This window comes from Aythya ferina (genome assembly GCF_964211825.1).
Source record: "Aythya ferina genome assembly, chromosome: 3".
Lineage (NCBI taxonomy): Eukaryota > Metazoa > Chordata > Aves > Anseriformes > Anatidae > Aythya > Aythya ferina.
Window position 1 is genome coordinate 36,225,285 of NC_140298.1, and position 22,332 is coordinate 36,247,616.

The window sequence follows — 22,332 nt, forward strand, 5'->3', positions numbered from 1 at the left end:
TTTCTATTTGTCTTCAGGATTGAGATGAAAGGGAATACCGAGAGAAAGAATGGGAACTGAAAAACGTGCTAAGGTCCATTGGGCAAAACACCTTGAGAAGAGAAGCAATAAACCCACCTGCCTTCCAGCTGCTCACCTGAGAATTCATATATTTATTTACAGAGGGAGGAAAACAGTAGTCCAAGAAGATTAACCTGAAAACTATCAGTAGAACAGGTAAGGTTTTTTATTTTTCCCTAAAGGGAAATTGGGACTTTGTGATTTAAAAAGAAAAAAAAAAAAAAAAAAAAAAAAAGGCTGAATAGTTTGAAGAATAGAGAAGTCTGAAGAATAGAGAAGTGCCACTGGAAACAAGCATCCATACACGTATCTGCAGCTTGCTGCCCAGAATTTCAGCCCATGTCTGAGTGTGCCAGCTCCAAAGGGTTATTCAGCAATTCTTCCCCACTTCTGCCTTCAGTTTTAATTTCCATGTTCATCAGTTTTGCTTCGAGGGACTTTCATTTCTCTCTCTGTTGTTATGTGCCACATGTTGTTTCAGAGGTTGTCAGAGGGCTCCTGGCTTTGCCATCTGCCTTCACAGGCAGGAATCAAGAATTATATTTCCAGTGCATCTGAATCAGCTTGTTGCCTGTGGTGGTTTCTCTCCCATTCTGTCTTTGCCCACTGTGTTTTGGCAGTGCCCAGCAATGTGCCCGACGGCATGGTGCAACACCTGGTGTGCTCATGCTCCTGGGGAGAGCTGAGGTGCATCTCTTCCTCTGAGCAGGGTCAGCATCAGCCTGGACTCTGCTCCTTGCTGCTGAAGCTGGTCACCTTTCAGGTACCCTTGCTGTCCTGTTCAGGCCATATACATGCACTCCACAGCAAAGTAAACCTCTCTTTTATGAGCCACCAGCGATGCTCTGCCTGAATCTCTCCAAGCCACAGGCTAAAAGCCTGGGAGCCAGTAACCCGGACTGCTCTTCCTGGGGGTGAGCACAGCAGGGTGGCTCTATTGCCTTCTCATATTAGACTTGTTTTTTAGTTTTTTAATAGGACTCCCTTACAGTGATGGTTTGAATTCTGAGCCTTGGGGAGCACATGTGTAGTCTGCCCTTCCTAGTGATTGAAATGCAGGTGTTTACTCCACCATGCAGATGTTAGCAAAGGCTTATAACTTGCACCTAGACAACATGAGACAGTGGCATTCAATTTTTTCTTTCTTTGTTATTAATGAGATAGCTTCCTCTCTGGGTATTGTGAGTGGCAGGAAGTAGAGGCCTGCCAATCAAAATGTTAAAAGGACATTGTCATTGTCACGCTTTCTCCTCAGCTCTCCATCGGTTTGAGCACGGAAACAACGTTCAAATTACCGTCCTGCTGTGTGCAAGGTGAGCACGCGAGGTCTGCTCCTGTGCATGCAGAATCTGGAAAAACTCAGGCAGTAGTTTTCATCTGAAAACATCAGAGAATACAAAATAAGGTTTTCTCATGACACTTTATCTTCATAAAAATACAATATTAAGCAAACAGTAGGTAACATCCTGCCACTGGTTAAATCTGCTCTCAACACCTCCGCAGCTTCTTCAGCAGAAACATTTACTGGTGGTATACGGCACCATCTGGAGTTGTAAATATTTATTCCTAGGTAAAGAATGGGGTAATCCCCATCACCATGCATGTGGTTCAACAGGCTTGGAGATTTCTTACACTTTCTAAATTAATGGTTAAATGGGTCATTTCCATCACAGCTTGTTCTGCAGGAAGGTTATCCACATCCCTTTTCACAGCTTCATAGACTTGGACACATGGAGAGGAAAATACATATTAATGAAAGGAGGGTCAGAAGCCATATTTGGTGTAGTGTTCCAGACACATGGATGCGGCAAGCTCTGACTCTGGAATAAGCAACACACAGACTTGGATTTCCTCCCAGGGACAGAGATTCATGTTGGGGGCACAGCAATTCCGGCTACCTCACTCCCTCAAGGGGGCACCATTAGAAGAAGGAAAGACTAGAACACAATGAATGAAAAGGGGCCAAAGGAGACATGCACAAATTTTCCAAAAACAATAGCACCTTATTACAGGCAGGATTGTATAAGTATGTTCAGAAGCAGCCTACTTTTTTCCCCTTATCTTTATAGCAATTGCTGTCATTGCTACAGGTTTATGTTAATATGATGAATGAGTTCCCTAACAACCTATTGCTTTAGGTATAGTTCCCCAAAAGGAAAGCTTGGGAGTCCCTGATTTAAGCACAGTTGAGAATATTTTCCATGCAGTTTTTTGTACAATAAGGTAGGAAAAGTACAGCATAACCTTTATGTGCTGTGGTTCAGTCCTCTATTCCAAGCTATGCTGAACAGTTGTTTCCGCTTTGGCATTCTGTGTTGACCCCTTTAACAGGTCCTGAATGGAGTTTTGCAAAGTAGTGATGCTGCCATGGTGACACCCACAGTAGATTTTGCAGCCAGTCTTACAATCTTGGGTAACTTCCACCCCAGCTGCTGCCGGGTCCCGTTCTTTTCTGGGGACGTGCAGAATTCCTCAGCTGCCAGCACCAGTTGTCGCATGCTACACACAGCCAAGTTTTCTCTGAGACTGTTGAAGTGACCTGTGAGGTAGCCACTTTAAATATGACATTATTAAAAGTAATGATATTTTCTTAGCATCTACACTGCTCAGGCTCTGCAAAACTCAAGGAGGTGTAATCCTTGCCCTTCTTCACATCCAAGTTATGTATGGCTCTTGAAAACAGTTTGCAGTTCCTAGCACAGACGCAGCCCTTTCCATCCTGGTGCTGTAAGTACATACCTTAAAGCTGGTGGCCCCCAGGGACATGAGCAGGGTCCCGTCAGGACCATCTTTGTTCCTGTGGGCTTTAATTTATAAACATTTTCCCTGAAGACAAGGTACTGATTTTTTTTTTTTGTCTTTTTTTTAATCCCTATTCTTTTTTTCTTTTTAGAGTCCCTTCTTTAAAGGAGCGACTCAGCACGTCACCGTCCTGCAGGCATGAGTTAGTAAACTTTTCTTCCCTGCTTTGTCTCAGACTATTTTTCCTTTTTTTTTTCCTTGACCCTTATCTTCCCCTGAAGGGATTTTAAGCCACTCTGTTCTCATCAGCCAAAGGTGACACACAAAGTGGTGCCATTTAATGCCAAACAGCATCTTCTTTGCATTCAGTGAGGCCTATGTCTCTTGTCTGTCCAAGCTTTTATGATTTTTTTTTTGTTTTCAGCAAATCACTAGCACAAAGCACAAACATCTTTATAAATGAAAAAAAAAAAAAGTGGAAAGAATTTAAACAGGTCATTTAAGCTTGAGCAATGGAAGCAGATCTTGAAAACAGGTATCTGACCTAGGAATTTTATCTGTATTTGCTTCCTGCTTTCTATCAGACCCAATTACACTTCCTTAAAACAGAAAAGTGAACTAAAAAGTACAGCATTCTGACTTTCTGCAGTGAGAGAAAAAACAAATGGCATTAACAATTAGGTAAGACTGATCTCTAGGTTGAGGATTCTCATTTCCCATGTAAATCATATCTCCTCCAGCAATGGGACATGCTCCTCTGAACTCTACCAAGTTGTTATTGCTACTTATATTAAGATTTAATTAATGATCAGTCTCAGACAACATCCACCACAATCAGTCCCTCCACAAGAAAGACTCCATCAAGGAAAAAGCATGTTAAAAGTATTGTATTGTCAGAACAAACACTGGTAGCCCATTTCCTAAAATCTGTGTATTTTTAGGCAACAGCATTCAAGGACTCCTAGCTTGTACAACATCGTGATTGATATAGCACAATTGTCCTTGCTCTCAAGGACAAAAGCAAATGGGCGCTGGAGGAATCCTGATGGAGTTCACCCAGCCTGACCGCTGTGTTTTTGCTGGTGATTCCCATCCCACGCTACCCAGAGAGCATTTGAGCATTTGAGAGAGAGAGAGGGAGGAAAAAAAAAAAAGCAGGAGTGATGATGTGATGCTGGTTATATCTGAGGTGGAGACAACCAGAATGTTGTGAGTTTTAGGTAGACTGCCATGGAGCAGGAACTTCCAGGATTATTTCTTCAATTAAGTCACTGGTTCCCACTGCCGGGCACTGAGAACTTAAATGTACAAGTGTACCGTGTCATCTCCCCTGCTCCTGTGGCTGTCACCTTCCTGGACTCCCAAAGACAGAGGTGAAAAAACAGAACTTCAGCCTTGCAAGATATGCCAGGCGGAAAGGCAGATTTTGCTCCAGGATTGTGCTTGGAAATCTATCATTGCACTTTCATACTGTTTCTCACTCAACAGCACCTTGGAAGGCCAAGCCTGACCACGATTTTGGGTCAGTGAGTCACGTTCACACTAGTTTTATTGTGCTAAGTTCTGATCTACCATTTCTGGCAGTTTGGGTGGTTCTAGCAATATATCTACAGTACTCATATGCCTCTTCTTCCCATGTTTGCTTTTTCCATCTCTTAACTCCTCATGTTGTAAAGTACTTATCCTCATTTCATGGGAAAGAGTGGGCGTAGTTCCTTTGAGGTTAGACATCTACAGGTAGATACTTACAAGTCACCCAGACTTCATCTTTTCTGAGGGGAGAAAATAAAAAAGTATCTTGGTTTTGGATGAGAGTTTATTTTCTTCATAGTTTCTTGTATGGTGCTGCATTTTGGATTTAGGAGAAAAATAACATTAATAACACAACGTTTTAGTTGTTGTTGAGCAGTGCTTACCTGAGTCAAGCTCCTCGTGCGGCCCTGCAAGCCAGCAGGCTGGGGATACACCAGGAGCTGGGAGGGGACACAGCCAGGACAGCTGGCCCTGACCGACCAAAGGGATGTCCCACACCACACAGCTTTGTGCTCAGTGATAAAACTTGGGGAGAGCTGGCTGGGGAGGAGCTACAGCTGCCTGAGGACAGGCTGGGCATCAGTAAGTGGGTGGTGAACAATTGCATTATTCATCTCTTGAGTATTCTTTATTATTGTTTTCTTTTCCTTTTCTATTGTATAAAACTGTCCTTATCCCAACCCATGAATTTTAACTTCTTCCAGTTGTCTCACCCATCCCAAAGTGTGGTGCTCAGCTGCCTGACAGACTAAACTACAACAAAAAGGGGAAAAAAAATCATAGAAGATACATACCAGGTGAGACAAGGGCTGTGAATGGAGGAAAAAAATAACGATAAAAAAAAAAAAAAACATTGCCAAGATATTATTTAGTACTGCTGACTTCCCAATGGCAACAAATAGCCTTCAAGTGGTCCAGGAAAAAAACCCTTCTCCTAGCTTCCTCCATAGCTCTAAAACAACCACAGAAGCAAGCTGGGCCTTGCCCTTCTCCTAGACTTTCTGGGGTTAATTCTTCATTGCTTGGCAGCAGAGCTCATCCAGCACTACAGAGTGACAAAGCCCCACATACACTGTCTAGGAGAAAGACAGTCTTGCTCTGACTTCTAAAGGTGGAGCCTAGAGAAAATAAAGGGTGAATACATGCAATTTGGAGTGGAGATTCACAGGACCATGTTCCTACTCATTTCTGGTCTGAGAAGGAAAATGCAGAATGACTTTGTGCTTGTCTTGTACATTGATCAGAAAGAACATCATGAGTAACCACTGTGCACGATGATAAATTTTATTGTTTCTGCTCTGACCAGTCACTTGGAAAGCTGTGGACTCATTGTGAAAGAACCATTAGATCAAGCTGCTAAAATGGGAGACGGTTTATGGGCAATTCAGAGTCTATTTAAACAATGAATATTCATGATCTATCTGGACAATTTCACATTCATGCTTAGATAATGCAGATTTATGCTCACACACAACGATTTGTGAATATTTATAGGTGAACACCTGGACAGTATTTGACAAATCCATGAATATTCATGATTACATCTGAAAGAAAGAGAAAGGTTCTACCTGAAGTTTGTGTCTGAACTACAGACACAAGAAGCTAATCCTCAATCTGCATTGTGCCTTAATGGTGATATGCAACAGCCAAAAATAGCATGACGGAAAGAGTCAGAGGTAGGGATCTCATCACTCAAAGGATCAGTAAAAAGCCAGGAAGCTTCTCTGAGCTGCTAGTAGAATTCCCATTGGTTTCATCTTTTGATGGAAATTAGGTTTCTGGTGCAGCACATCTTCTATGCGATAATTATCTGATGGTTGTATTTTGTTTACCTAAGACTATTTTTCCCCAGACAAAAAAGACTGAAATACTCACTGGGGAAAAAAAACACACAAGTGTGAGTGGATATGTGTACCCACACATGTATATGCATGTTTAAGGGGTCTTTATACCAACCTAGCCTGTGCCTTCAAGGTTCATACTTAAGTTCATGCTGCTTCAAGCTAGCTGTGAACACTGAACCACTGTGTTTGGTCCTCATAGAGAGGTTCTCAAAGCCAGCTGAGTTGAGACCAGATCAATGCCTGAGGTACATGTGAGTCCTGAGAAAAATGATTTAGCTTCAGAGAGGAGAATCACAGGATATGGATCACTTTTTGTGATAAGGAGATTTAAAGGCAGAGATACAGATTGGGACTCCAGGAAAAAAAAAAAAAAAAAAAAAAGAAAAAAAAAAGAAAAGAAAAAAACATTGATAGCAGAGACACCAGCTGCTAGGTTCACATGTGTTGATTCACATGAATTATCCTCTTAGGAGATAAAAGCACCCTGGCATTGGAGTTCCCTCTAAAGGAAAAAAGAGCCTTTTGTTGAGGGGTCACCCAGGCACTGGAAGACTGAGACCTTACCATCTAGCAGATGCGACAGCAACCAGTAACTAACTATCTGCTGACAAAACCCATACGTGAATTCTCAGTCTTAAGCCTGGGTGCCATCTTCTAACTTCCTCTATATCCGACCTCTAAAACTAATCATGATGTCCCCATTAATAAGATCACCAAAATCTCCTCTGGTATTTCCACTGATGCTTAGCTCCTTTTGCAATATCTTATTAACAGAGGAGACATTAAACTTTCTCCCCGTGTTCACTGGAAGCAAAGAAAGCAGCAATGACCAGTTTCAGAGGCTTGCTGGCAGCCAGAGCATGGAGGTTGAGCTGTGTCTGGTCACATTTGGCCATGTTTTGTCACATTTCATCACATCAGAGACTGTCTGCGCATGAAATGTGGAACAACAGAAGTACTAATAAATGCCATCACCCTTACCCTGATGACACCCAACAAGTGCTCTCTACAGCCTGATATTGTCTGGACTAAGCTGCATAGAAGGCTCTCTGACCTAAATTCATTGAGACAGTTGGAAATTATAGCAGTTGAAAATAAAAGCATCTCCAGACGGGTAAATAGCCCTCTTCTTTCCATTTCCTCAAATTATCTCAGCATCAGGCACTTTTCTGCTGAGACTGCCTCCCCCTGTGAGGAACAGACAACTCAGGTCTCTTGGGATACTCAAATGGAAAGCAGGCAGCACTCAGATATCAGGCCTGGGGACTCGTTTCTGTCCCAGGCAGAGATGAGTTGCCTTGGCTCCTCTCTGTATCTATGTTGGGTTTCTACTCCTGTGCTCCCAACTCACTCTGCTTTCAGAAAGCCCCTTAAAAGTGTCTGTTCTCAGCTTGTGTTAAATAAACAGTCTGTGAGAGGTATTCGGATAGACCATACCTCTGTGGTGGGCTCTGGAGACTGAAAATGGATGGGTGAATGGCTTTGCCTTGCACAGCTCCAAAATGGGTTCCTCTCGGCAGCAGCTGGACATGGGGCAACTGTTGGTGCCTTCCCAGCTCTGATGGGGCCGACTTGCTCTACAGGACACAGCCCAGCCCTCCTACATGCAGAATATTGACATAGTGGGGAACGGCAAAGGAAGGCTGGGCTGGCTGCACCAGCTACTGCCCAGAATACAGTACATATTTATATTTAATCCTATATTTAATACTTGGTTTAATCCCAAAGGATTAAACAACTGAACACATACTACACAGATCTCCACAATTCCCATTTCAAAGCCCCCTGACTTTTTAAAAGCAGTCTCATTATCACAGCAGGTAAATCTCAGTGTTAGAGTGGTCAGCACTGGAAATAAAACACTATTTGATGAATACTATCTTTGCTGCCCCATTTCCCCACAGTTTTCCCCCATGTTTTATTTTCTATAAACAGAAACAAAAATTCTGTATCAGGCTACAGTGCCTTTTGTCCAGTCTCTACCAAAATCATCTGCAACATCAAACAAAAAGTAATGTATTTGGATATGTCATTATTTACGAGGAAAGTTTCTTCTCAAGACCCTTTTTGCTCAGAAAATTTAAAAAAAAAAATAATCAAAAAACAGTATAGAAAATAAGAAACTACAGTGGCATTTGGCTACCAATACTTCCATCTCTTCTTTGAGCATGTTATGTAGATTTTTAATACCATGCAGCTGGGACTGATTCTCTCCATGTGCCAGTACAGCATCTGCTGCAGTGAAACCCCCATTAAAGATGGAAGTTCCTCATTGATAAATGGTAAACAAACAGTGGATGCCATCTCTGACAGAGTCAACTCAGGCAAATGGACAACTTTATTTTTCATCAATGTCTCTACCAGTCCTTTGAACCCTTTGCAAAAATCTATCCTGTAGCAGTTAATTCCACGGGTCTGTTGTGTACCATGGAACAAAATATATGCTTTGTTGCTTCAGTAAGTGCTGCCCTTTAGTTTCACTGTGTGTTTTCAGTGTTTCCTGCCATGAAGCTAACAATGGGAGTCCTTGTGTCTTCTGTTAAGGCATTTTCTTCAGTGAAGCCTTTCACCTGACACCTTGTAAATGCTTGTGATCACTCAGGGTTAAATCTTCACCTGGGCATGCAGCTGAAGGCTTTGTCAGAACCCTCTGTTCCAATGCTGCGTAAAGACTGTGCAATGCAGTGTGTTAATCATGTTTGTGGAATACAAACACCAGCAAATGCCAAACACTGCAATGCTTTTAAGTTAAGACTCTGCACCTGGGGGCTCTTTTTTTTTTTTTTTTGCTGTTATTCTTCCATACATCTTAAATGTAAAGAACTAGCAACATTGCTGCAATCATCACAGTGTCTTTAGAAATAAATGCAAGGGGGAGAAGGTGCATTCTCATCATGATCTTATCTTTCCAGTCCCACAACGTACAAACCATGACAACACACGAGCTTGCATTGATCTCTGGAGACCCCTGAAGACCAAAGGGAGAGCCATTACCTTCATCTTCCATAGGAAAGCCTGCAGAAAAGTGCTAACCTGCAACACTCATGTTCACACCAGCTGCCAGCCATCACAGCAACAGCTTCCTTCACCTCTGGCAGACGAAGGCATGGAAAGGCAGAACCACCCCTTCCCAAAGCAGGATGCACCATCCCTTCCCAGCTGCCAGTCCCCACACCCGTTGCTCTGAAAGCAGCAGCAGTTCTAGCTGGTGTTTGACCAAGAGCAGCAGTGACTATCAGCCACCTCCAGCTACTGAGCTCCTGCCTGGATCTCCACAATCACTTTTGGTCTCAAACCCTGCACATCCCTGCTGAGGAGCAACTGAGCACATCACCTGAAGCAGGAGAAGCTTTAGTGCATTTATCTTCCTGTGACACCTGAAACAAAGCAGGCTGGAAGGCATATATTAATGACTTTGTCCTCACTACAGCTGGTCAGGAAATGTTTCAGTGCAATCAGCTTTTCATTGCAAAATACTGATTTGTCAAAAGCACTATTTTTCATGTATGGGCTTAAACTCAGTCAAGTTCTGGCCTGGAAAAGCTTTTGAAATCTAGAATTAGAGTGTCAGGAGGGAAAGGGGAGAGGGAATGGAGAAGACACAATTATCACCCTATTGATTTCCCAAGGCCAAGCCCCCTCTATGGATAAATATCTGTGTCCTGGGATGCTGACAGGGCTCATTCTGGGGACAACACCAAGAGCAGTGGTAGGATTAGCACACCATGAACAATCAGAATTCAGCCTCCAACTCTGCCAACGCACTCTGTGAACATTAAATTCATGTGCACACCAGGAGAGAGATAAAGTACCACATTTACTCACAGATTCTTAATAAAAACGCCGTTCAAAGTTTAATTAACATACTTTTTGTTTGCAAAATCACCCCACAGCTGCAGCAAAATCTGCTTCTCTACAGTATTCCAGGGCCAAGCTCTGCAGCAGGTTATGCCCAGGTGCATCTGCAGGGTGGCTCGTTCAGACCAAGCCAGTACTTACACCAGCACAGCAGTGCAGACTCTGTCCCCTTAAAGTTCATCAGATATCCTTTCCCTCCCACAGTTGGATTTTTATTTTTAGCTTGTCAGTAGCAAAGGAAAAAAAAAAAAAAAACAAAACAAAAACAAAAAAAAAAAAAACACACAATAAAAGCCTCATATTGCTCCATCCAGCTGGCAGTTCTGCTTCCTCTTGTCTATCTGGCTGTGATGTACCTGTGCTTGTGCATCTGCATCCCCCTGTTCCTGGGGGCAAGATACACCGAGAAGCAGGGAAGAGCACAACCAGCTGCTTATTGCTCTCAGGGTGCCCCTGCTGCAGTACCCAGCTGCGGCAGATCTCAGCTTCTTCAGCCCCATGATCTGCTCTGCCCGGAGGAGTAATATGAATTCAGGGAGGGGAAACAGAGATGCTCGGATGAGGAACCGAGATGCGGGTTGATCATTTCATCCGTATTGTCTGGGTGCCATCAGAATACATTAACTCCTTCATTTATCACGGCGCTATCATTAGAAATCTCAATTATTTCTGAATGCCACACTGACAAAATGTTTAATTAGCTACTTTGTTGCATTAATCACTTTTCGGATACAAGGAAAAACTAGAGGCACCAGTGCAGGGCCCCATTATTTTTTATAGAAATGTGTGCAGAGTGAAGGAAGCTGTAATAAATGTCCCCATTGTTACACAGAGATAAAAGTCAAACATTAACACAGCATCCATATATCTTTAGCCTTTCACAAGGAGCACATACCTGCCAACTAGAGCCTTTTGTACCAGTGATGAGAACACTACGAGCTGCCCAGAAATCAACATGTGGAAGCAGTTTGGGGGTTGTTTCCCCTCTGAGGGTGCTGCTGCTCTGGTGCACTAGGGTATCCATAAACTGAGCAGGTAATCAGTTCAGATATTGCCATCAGGAACCTTTTACAGTTAGGTTTTCTCAGGATATTCATGGAATCTACCTGCATTTTCAGGTGACATTTTGTTTTATAAAATTAATTTAGAATGGGCCTGACAATATTAGGAGTCAAAGACTGGGTTTCTTTCTTACCTTGAAGTCACTCAATCCACTACCGAAAAGCCAACAACCATGGATAAGCCTGACCAATACTCCCACATACATTCCCAGTACAAGCATAGGATGAAGAACAGCTCTTGGATGCCCCATCAGATCTTGCAGGCGTAATGCACTACCATGGAGACAAGTTTGCTTCGGAGTCCTAATTTCCAGAGTTTTTCCCTATTTTCTGGCTAGAGGCAGCAGGCATTGCAAAGAGCACAGATTGTTCTGTCCTTTTATATTATACCTGTCTAGCTGAAAATAAGACACAAGGTCACTTCTTGTCATGGAAACACATGCCTCTGAATGGAGTGAGATTATCATTTCATATAAATCACAACCATTGAGTGACTTCAGAAGACAACAAAGTACCTCAGTGCAAGACCATCTGGCCTACAACCCAGTCAGTTTGGTGGGTGGACATTTGGCATTCTAGGCACTCAACACCCTTCAGTCAGCTTAAAAGCTTCAAAATCACATCTCCTCTTTGCTAGGATCCTCTCATTTCCAGGCATCTCCTCTGTTCTCACAAAGAGGAGAGGCAGCAAAACTCCACAGCCTGTTTCTGAGACACTTCGCTAAGAAAGAGGTAACCCAAGTGCCAGCAGTTCCCTGGTGCTGTTCATGGGTTCGTGCATTGAGTTAGTGATGAAAAAAATAATCAATAGGCCTAAGGTGACTGCCTTATGTATTCAGCAGTGGCCAGTTAAGAATTGCCTCACTTTTTTCAAGCCTTGATCATCCTCATACATTTCCAATGCGTCTGTAAATGGCTCAGGTTCAAGTTGTACACAAAACCCTTCCTGATACCAGCAGTCCTCTTCTCTCCACTGAGGCAGTAAGGTCTGCCAAACTGGGAAAGGATTTCTGGCTAGAAATGGTGTGTCCAGATCAGGATGGCTGCTGAGTGTCTGAGGAGACACCTTCTACAATGTGCTTCACTGCCAGTCTTCCTAATAAGTGCTTTTATAAAGTCCTTAGGTCCATAGTTCTTATATTCATTTCAGGAGAGGTCTTCAAAACAGTTTGCAGACAGGGAAGAAAAATGTGTTGGTTTAGCTCAAGCCATACTAAACATTGAATCCATGGAGAAACTTCTAGCTCACTTATTGTTTCAGAAGGACAAAATAATGCAAAACTGAGAAAGAATATGCATGGGGAAAATGGGTTTTGACTTATCAGTCATTTCCACATTTCTTTCTTTAAAGCACTCTCCCTCAAACAACCTCAGAACAAAGCCATTGAAAGCATCTGATTTCTGCAGCAGACATTTTTAATGCAGGGAGATGTTCTGGCTCACAAACTCCAATTAGTTCTAATATTAGGCCTGCCCATAAAACATACAGTCTCCCTCGTTTTCCACAACCACATCAATAAACATTATTGTAAGGGGATATAAATATAACTCATTAGTTTGTTGACACTCAATAGCTTATCTATATATGTAATGTCATCCTGCCATTATTGATGCTTTTTAAATGGCACAGTATCATTAAGGAGTAATGTTGTAATTCTATTAATATCTTTTGGGCTGGTTCTTAATAACTACACCAAAGTAACTGCAGCATCATCCACAGGACGTGGATGAGTGCATAATATATCTCTCAACACATCATCTATAATGTTCACCATCCTCAATGGCCAGCAAATCACAATGTCGTTAGCACTCCAGCTGCTCACTCCAGTAGATGTGGGGCTTGTAAAGGAAAATCCTGCCTCCAAGCTTGCCTGCTTGTTTCCTGAAATCCATGACATAAAAATGCAGCAGCAGATTACCACTGTTCAGTGAGCTGAGGTCCACTGCACCACAACCAGATGTGCACAGGAACCAGCTAATGGCTGGCAGGGTGCTTCTGTGCAGAGGTTCTTTCATGGTGATACACAAAAAAGGCAGCAGTTGGGATATCTTGCTTGCCATATCCTGACTTTCCCTGTGGTCAGGGAAAATTTTCTTAATTTCCAACTCTTCTTTCCTGCTTGTTTCCTGATAGGCCCACATTTTCTTTTGAAAATCTTTCATGTAACAAATCTGTTGTTTGCCCACAAAAAAAAAAAAAAAAAAAAAGTGGAGGTGGACAAGCAGCACACCTGGCTCCTCTCTTGTCACAAGTCAGAATGCACAGGACCAACTTCTAAGGTCAAGATGCCTTCATGTCCTTACCCTTCTGTGCACTGCCCCTGTGTTTTCTTAGCTCCAATGCCATCCTTTGCCAGCTCAGTCAGAGAAAAACTGGAAATTGCTCCAAAAGCCTGAGAAAAATGTCCTTTCTGCTAAGTCCTCTCTTAAATGCAAGAATTAAAGGTACCTCCCACCTGTGTTTGAACTTCCAGGAACAAATCTTTGCACCTAGCTGTTCTCTAGTGGCTGTGCAGGACTTCTGGTGGGAACCAAGAGACATCACGGCCAGAAAGCCCACTCTTCTGCAGACAGAACATTCACTTGAGAATGCTTCTCAACTTCCAACAGGAAGACAAATCGAAAGGCTGAAAGCAAATGACAATCTCCCCCACAATAACACTTCAAATTACGGGAACACAGATTAAATGTAATTGCCTACTAACCATTAGCTACTTAATTACATGCTCTGGGCAGTGTACAAAGAGGTTGATTGCTGATATCATTTACCCCACTGAGCCCAGTGAGTCATTCCTGACCTATACCAGCTTAAATTAAAAGAGTTTTAGGCCTCTTTTGCTTTATCTGGGAGAAATATAAGCATCAAAAACAAGCATGTGTTGGGTTTTGTGCAAAGGGGGCTGATCAGAAAGGCTGCAGGGAGCCTCCTCCCAGCTGAGCAGAGCTGAGAGTGAGCCAGAGCACCAGCCACCAGACAGGACAAGTGGGAGCTGGGAGATAAATCCCTGGACCCCAGCTACAAGGCTGATACTTTCCTATCTCTACCAAGATCAAAGGCTACTACATAGTAACCTTTAAACCCACCAGCTGTAATGGCTCTGCTGAACCAAACAAGTTACTGCAGTTACTTCAGCTCACATGTACATGGTGCTCACCACTAAGCCCCCCATAGCAGCTCTATAGGTGAAGTACATTTTACATGGTACTGGTGCTCAACAGATGAAAAAAAAAAAAAAATGCTGTCCAGCCATTCAGGTCTGTCATTTTTCAGTGCAACATATGGGTACAGATGATAAAATAACCTTTATTTTTAAATAAAACTACTTTTTAGTGAAAACATTGTAGCTTTATACATCATGTCATATTTCTATAAACTGTATGAGAGATAATAGTTTGCTCATGTTACCAACTGGGGGAATTGCTCTTCAGTTCAAGCTGTACAAAGATGTATTTTCGTATTACAGTCCCTGTTTTAAAACCTGTTGCTCTGCAAGGCAGTGTGAGATGTCGTTAAATAAATCATTTTCTGTCCCTGAAAGCCAGATATCCAAGCTGATATGAAACAACAACTACAAGAAATACACAAAATGTCCAAAAAATAGAGGTGATATTTTCCAAATTGTTACCACTTCCTATAGCAAAGCGCATTTGTAGTGGTGTCAGGCTATCTGCAACTGTGGGCTCGGTGAAGTCAGGAGTGAGCAAGCAGCCCCTGGAACAACCCAGTAGAGAAAGAAGATCACATAAGGCTGGAGGAGGTGCTGCCCTACTCCATCCTACCAAAGAGCCTGCATGGCAGTCCTGCAAACACATCATTGGCACAGATTTGCTCGCTTACACTAAGACAACCTACTTTTGATTGCCTCCACTCTTCTGAAACTGGTCTAAAGCTCCCCCCTCTACAGACAGGATAGAAGATCCTGACCATGAAGTGGCCAAGGGATCCAACAAAAAGAGTGGTCATTACCTTTGCAGCTGTTTGAGGTAGCACATCCCTGAAGTGACTGAACATTAACATTTTTAGCCTCACGTGGCTTTTATCTCACCAGAACAGAAGCAAATGGTTTTGTAGCACCCAAGCAGTCATTTATATCCTCCCCACAGCACAGGACTTGGGAGTTTCTTTCCCTTCAGCTGCCATTGCATCCATCTGATTGGCACGTCACAGCATTTATTTACTTTACTGATAGAACCTAATTGGGTGTAATTGCTGAAGCATCTTAAATAATTCTAAATACAGGAATTGATTTGGGGATTAAATGGAATATGATAATTGCATAATTGAACAAAGTAGCTGGAGTCCTCACCCAGCTAAGTGGATTTCGTGATTGTGGCTGATTGCATCAGAATATAAATCAACCTAATTTGCATGGCTGACATGAGCTTTCCCTCCTCCTCTCTGGAGCTGGTTTTAAGTAGGTCACATCCAGCAGAGCAGAGCAGAGGGAAGAAATAAAGACCTTAGAGAGAAGCACCCTTGGTGCTGGACTGTAGACTGCTCTGTGGTTTCCAATGTGCAGGAGCTGACTTGGGCAGGAGTTTTTCTGAAGTATTTGGGGTGTCACTGGACAAAAGCTGTTCAAGCCCTATTTAGGACTAGGGGAATTCATGCTGTTTTTTTTATCCTTACAGTTCTTAATAGTTTTGGCCAGGTTTTCTAGGGAGATCTGTCTCAAGATCACTCTGTTAAGGTAATTTTCAGCAGAAGTAACCTCACCCCAAGGGAAGCTGAGTAGCTGGTAAGGCATTTCTTGAGAGTCTTTTTCCTTCCTGTGCTTCTAGTTCCAGATGGGTTCATCTGCAGCTTGGATCTGTTACCCTTCTTGGCCTGTTGGAGAACTCCAATTTTCCAGTGGGAGTTGGCCCAAAGAAAAAGCTGGCTGAAGATGGGATAGGGCTCTTCAGCAGGATTAGCTCTGTGGACATGAGCCAGTCTAATCAGAAAGGCTGTAAAGTGTGCAGTACTTACAAGTGGCTCTATGGGAGCTGTTGAGGTTCTGTGGATTTTTTGTAAATCAGCGAAAGCACACATAATTCTAGGATGGGGGCTTTGCATTGTCAAGATCATCATTTATGTTGTATAAGTAATAACACATACACAGTGAGATTAATTCCATTTGAAAAAGCAGTATCTTTCCCAACACATTTTTCTTTTCATATCGTCTGTGCCTGCGTGTGTAACTTAGGCTTCAGCTACTGTTTCACTACCTTAACGTGGCAGTTCATATCCATAACGCACCCCACATAAATGTTTATTACCATATTATTGTATGATGGTACTGGCTCTTAATCATTTGTTAACATGGTAAAATCAAGTGTGTAAGATATGTACCTGTATCAGAAGTAATGTAAGGAATTGAATTTCACCTCTACAAATAAGTTGTTTTTAATATTAAGAATGGCACTAAACTCTATTAACTTTATTAATTATGTGCATGCATATCACTTTGTTCTCAGTGAAGCAAGACAGCATTTAGAGGAAGGTGGAAGTTTCTATTGGATCAATCAGTCTGAACTTGTCATTGTTCATTCCCAAGTCTTTGTGTTGAAGGGAAAATTGTCCTTCTTCTCCCCCCAGACTGGCATATTGATTGCTTCAGTACAATGAAGGCATTAATCAAAGGAAATTAAGTCTGAGGTTGTGAAGTACTGAGCTTCTCACTGAAACAATTCTGCTCCTCTTTGTGCTCATACATGACTGCAGCTCTGCCCATGCCAAAGCTGCACCAACAGAAACAGAATTCCCTCCTGGCCCCCTGTGTCAGATGGTAGGAAGGACCTGATGTCCTTCACTGTGCCAGGCCTTTCTTTCCAGAGGGCAGGATGTCAAGCATTTGAAGGTGGAAGTCAGAAAAAGTACATTATTATAGCCTTGCAAAACCATTATAATACAAAATCTCAGACAAGCTAGAAGTATGGACATTTGTATGGGTGTGAATTCAAATAAAAAAAAAATAACAATAATAAAATGAAATACTTTGTCTGATGCAGCTAAAATCAACCTCAACTTTTAGGGTACACTGTAATTTGGACTTAGAAACAAATGTTTGAAACAGGAGAGGACATGACAGCTAGTTGGGGATCTCATGGTATGCTGAGCTAGGAAGAGGACTGGTGTCAGCAAGGAGATTCACCTCTTTTAGCTTTGGCACGGGAACGGGTCACACCTTTATGTGCTCACAGCACAAGCAAGGAATGAACACAGTCGTAGGCTCACTAAAAGCAAGCCTGAGTAGCTCTCAGAACCTGCTTGCCCAAAGTGGGAAATGCTGTCAGCAAGGGCTGGTGTCTTATGCTCAGAGAAGGCACTGCTCATCTGTTTTCAGTTATCACTGAGCTAACAGACCATGGTGAAATCTAGGGAAAGTTTCTTCCTGCTAGGCAGGCTACCTCTCGGTGTTTCTTTACATCCTGGGATATATTCATACATATGTATGTAGTAGCGTGCATTGTTTTTATTGCAATTTTTTTATTTGATTGCTGAATTCCTCAGCTAACCTTTTTCACTGAAGGTCTTTCAAAACTAGTGTTTTGGAGTACTTGCTTTGGGGGATAAAATTTACTTTCCTTCTCTCGGTTCACAATTCGTGTCAAGAAGGTCAGTATATTCAGTGAAGGTATCAGCTACCCAGCTATCGTTTTTAGGCTTAATTAGGGGTGGTGGATGGGAAGAGGAGGAGAGAGAAAGGTAAATAAACCCAAAAATATAGGTTTCTTGTCAGGTTCTCTGTGGTACCTACCTCAGAGGTACCTAATCAGTCAAACATGATTAATGACACATGATCCATTGTGAAGCACTGTAGAGCAGATACTATCACCTGTTTCATATTTTTAGCTCATAATGGTGTCAGCACTCATATAAGAGGATAAGAAAATAAGATTTGAGATATTCCAAATTTCTGCTGTGGTACACAGGGCTATTGTTAGAAATCTTAGGATTAACAAATTTCAGACAACTCTACTAAGGTTTTCATTATATCCTTAGTAGATACATCATAGATACTGACTGTAGTTTGTGTAGAAACCAAGTACATATATTGAAAATGAAAGGGCAAATATTTTTTGGCTAATTGATGAATCTTCTTGATTTCACTGGATGCTGATGAACACTTGTATCTGAAGGGTGTAAGTGATACTTCACAATTTTGGTGCTCATTACAAAATTACAAAACCTAGGTTAAGAACTGGACATTTGAAAAGTAAAGAATAAGGATTCCAGTTCTGTGTTGCATCTTTTTCAGAATATGCACCAGGAATGAGGGATGATGTTTGCAAAGGCTAAAAGATTAAGAGGATTTTCATCCGTCTTTTGTTATCCACCCTTAAGTAAACCTTAACTCTAATCTTCAGCTTCACTTAAAACCTATCAATGGTCAGATGATCAATACAGGTACACTAAAAAATCCCCTTGATGAAGTGCCCTCAAATTCAGTCTATTGGACTTAAAGATTTGGCAAGAAACTAATGTTTTTAAGCTCTTACTTTTGAAGCCTTAATACTTGGTCTATGATAGCCAAAACAGAAATATACATTCCTTCCTACCTGCTAAAATGAACTTTTATACTAAAAATAGAAACCAAAGAAATACAAGAAGGAAATGGATTCTTCAATGTTTCATTGTAGAAACTGCTGACTATAACTTCTATTAGGGCTTAAACAGATCAATCTGGATTTAAAAAAATATATATATATTCAATTATTCCTTTTCAAAACCCTGTGTAGGACCTCCCACACAGGCCATGCTTTACAATTGCAGGGTGATCAGTATAAATGTTGAAATAATAACTCTTCCTACTCTAATTGAGGCACTTACCCCAGTGCCTCAAATATTTTAAGTGTACCATTAGGTTAGTGACTATGACTCTGAAAGCAGAAGGGATCCTTTCCAAAGTGGCATAGGCTGGATCCTTGTGATACCTGATCTACAGGATTAGTTTTTGGTTTATTTTCTTGCATAGATCACCTGGAAATTGTTCAGAAGTCGATTACTCATAGAGCTGTAGTGTCTGTTTTACTGGTGTTCTCTGAAGCATTTGTGATAGATGAGGCTTAGGAATTTGTTTAGTTTTAGTGCACCTATATTTACACTGCTTCTGGTTGGTCCTACTGTAAGCATGGTCTTAGCAAAGGGCTTGAGGAGAAAAAGGAAGAGTGGAGACTTCTTTCTTGCTTAATTTGCAATAATCTCTGGAAGCAGAGCATCAGCAATCAGCTGTGAAAGCTGGAAAGTTCAGTGGCTGCACTGGTCTTGCTGGAGCATTGATCAGTTCCTGTATTGCTCAGATAAAGGCTTTACTAAGGTATTAACCACAACAGGCCTTACACAAGTTTCAACAATAGGTGAATGTTTAAGATATCAGCTTAACCATGCTAACAGTAACATAAAGTGGAGTATAAACACCCTAAGGATGCAGGTAAAACAAAGGGAAAGGATTATTGAAGGAAGTCATACTAATACAAGAGGTCATACTAATTTTTTTTTAATAAGATAACTCATTTTGATCACTCTGTGGAAAGACTAAGAAATCACACAGCTTTGTTTTGATCTGTGAGATGTAGTTTTGAGTTGACACCTCAGTGTAGGCATCCATGTGTTAACATCTCAAAAGAGCAAGTGTACTCATATCTTGATAGCTGTCGTGACTGAAGTCTGTGAGGCTACAGCATGTATTCAGATTAAGGTTTTAGACACCTGAAGTTAAAAAGGCTTGTTTATACCCACCAATCAGGTTATGGTTGCAATCAGAGTATTGAAAACAAATGACTGAAGACCTATCACTGCTCCATCTGGAAGGATCCCTGAGATACTATGAAGCCAGCTGAGAGCTAAACATACCTCTGAAATATGTGGCAAATTTTTTAATGCTTAGATATACCTTCATGCCAGTATCAGCTCCCCGATTGACCATTTTTTACTCTCAGATGGTGTTATAAGCAATTTAGTTACAGCCCTGTGACAATGAGCACAACCTCTTATGTATGAAAGGTGATATAGCAAGTCCTGAGAGGTAGGGCTGCAGGTTTCTAGGCACTGGGCTCTGATAGCTTCTCCCACACACCACTGCTGTTGGATAAATAACTGCTTTTTCCAAACAAAGGTGGCCTCAGAGTTTTAAGAATTGCTTTTGGAACCAGGGGCTGTTAACACTGAAGGCCCTGTTCCCATCTTCAGTTAGTGATAACTAAGACCTCGTGTTATCTGTCCACTGCCTTTTCAAAGGAGCTGCTTAATGATGTGTTTTCATATCTCTGTCCACACACTCAGGTAGACATTGTTTATATGCAAATGAGGTAAACTCTCATTCATAGTGCTGTCTTTTCGCTTGATAGTTTTTATAGCATTCATTTATGTCTTGCCCTAAGGAATATTTGGAGGCTCCTGAACTCAGAATGGGTGCCGCCTTTTTCCCAAGCACATCTCTAAATTCCAGGAAGATCAGGAATTGGTAATGCACAGGTTGCCACTGGGGTAGCCACCAGTGGGATCTCACTCATTCTGCATCAATTTCGGTTCTCATTTCAACCCCTCCAAGTCTCAGGCTGAGAAGCACACCTAATGAGAAGAGATCAGACCCTGAGATTTTGTGACAACTCATTTTCTTGACGAAGACGGTAACAAAAACTGAAAATGACACAGCCCTAATCCCTTTCTCTGACAACCTTAAGGCTGTAATGAGGACAGACAGCTGCTGAAAAAGTTTCTCTTCACTTCTGAAACTGGAGCCTTGTGTCCCTGCTATGGAGCACTGGTGGCAAAGAAGACGACAAAAAATATTAGCACCAAAACCAACCCCAGCCTAAGCCCTTCATGAAGAAGGTCACTGGAGTTTCTTTATTATGTATAGCCTCAAGCACAGCTTTGGTGGGCAGATAATAAAGCTAGAGCCCCTGCCTCCAGGTGGAAGTTCCCCATTCCTTGCATTTAATCTGACTCAAGAAATTTCTTTCCACCAAGAAATCCTTTCTGTTACTTATCAGGCTGGGGAAGAAGATGGAGCCACAAGGAGCTGCATCAGCATAGATGGGATCTGATGTTAATTGCATTATTGTGGCCTGTGAAGGTAAAATTAACAGAGCAACAAGGCCACAAAAAGCATACTTAAGCAGACAATTTAATTGTCTGTAGCAGATGTTAGAAAGAATGATAAAAGCCAGAGAAACTAAAATATTGGGTATAATGTTTGGCAGGTAGGTAGGTTCTCTGAAAAAAGAGATCTGCAAACTGATGGCCTCATTTGGAAGTGTACTTAACCCTGGGAAGGGGAGAGGGTTGGAAGGAAAGTTTTGGTCTGGAAGGAGAAGATCAAAACGATAAACTGTGTTAGCATATACATGCACAAAAAGGTACTCTTGGTAGCAGAGAGATGGTCTGGAATTTATCAGGGAGAAGTTTTACACCAGGCCTTTTTTTGATATGTCTTCAGGATGAGACCATTTATAAAAGTGCATGAGCAAAGGGAGTCCCCTATGTATAGACACAGATGAATAAAAATATACATATACACACCTATACACACAGTGTGTAATAAATATTTCGGTAGAGTACTCTGACATATGAATGTGGAGATTGGTCTTTTTTCCAGTCTATCCAAGACAGTAAACCATGAGTCAAACCCAAGAGAGTGCAGGGAAATAATGAGACAATACTGGTCAGTACAAGAGGTGGTGGACCCTATAAATCAGGCAGCCTAACCTTTCTGCAGGCTGTACAAAGGCGAGCTCTAATGAAAACCCTAGCAAAGGATAATGAGTTATTTTTGCATGTTTACATGAAGTCCTCCCTCAGTGCAAAGCATAACACAGGCAAAAAAGAGCTTGCTGAGTCCTGTAACCAGCAACAGAAGAGACTGGCTTTGAGGGCTGATCAGAAACAAGATGCAAATTCTCAGCTTGAAAGGGAAGCCAAGCTCACATGTGATGCAGGAGGGCATGGAGGTCGCACAGCTGCCCCAGCATTCTCTGGTTACTTCCAGTGTCTGTGCCCTGCTCTTTTTTTGTTTCACATCCAGAGTGACTCTCCTTAAGTTCAATCTTTGCTCTTGCTAGTCATCATTGCTCTCTGATCCATGAGCTGGATCAGAGATTTAGCTATTTTAGCTATTATTGCACATTTCCTGGGCTCAGATTCAGTGTTTGGGCCCAGATGTGTACATGGGGCCATGCAGGAGGAAAGCACAGAAAGACGAAACCATGCCTGCAACTTTGCTGGGGAGGGCACATCTCCCAGAACATAT

At 42.0% G+C, this 22,332-nt stretch overlaps 2 long non-coding RNA genes across 2 annotated transcripts; one reads left to right on the plus strand and one right to left on the minus strand.

Annotated features, from left to right (window-relative positions):
• Positions 1 to 1,461: 1,461 nt before the first annotated feature.
• Positions 1,462 to 15,265, minus strand: LOC311434251. The gene is made up of 2 exons (XR_014691340.1): positions 15,066 to 15,265; positions 1,462 to 2,599 (listed from the first exon to the last, which is right to left on the minus strand). It is a non-coding gene; the product is annotated as an uncharacterized lncRNA (long non-coding RNA).
• Positions 15,266 to 15,468: 203 nt separating this feature from the next.
• On the plus strand, positions 15,469 to 16,725 carry LOC311434844. The gene is made up of 3 exons (XR_014691766.1): positions 15,469 to 15,647; positions 15,731 to 15,789; positions 15,881 to 16,725. It is a non-coding gene; the product is annotated as an uncharacterized lncRNA (long non-coding RNA).
• The last annotated feature ends 5,607 nt before the right edge of the window (positions 16,726 to 22,332 follow it).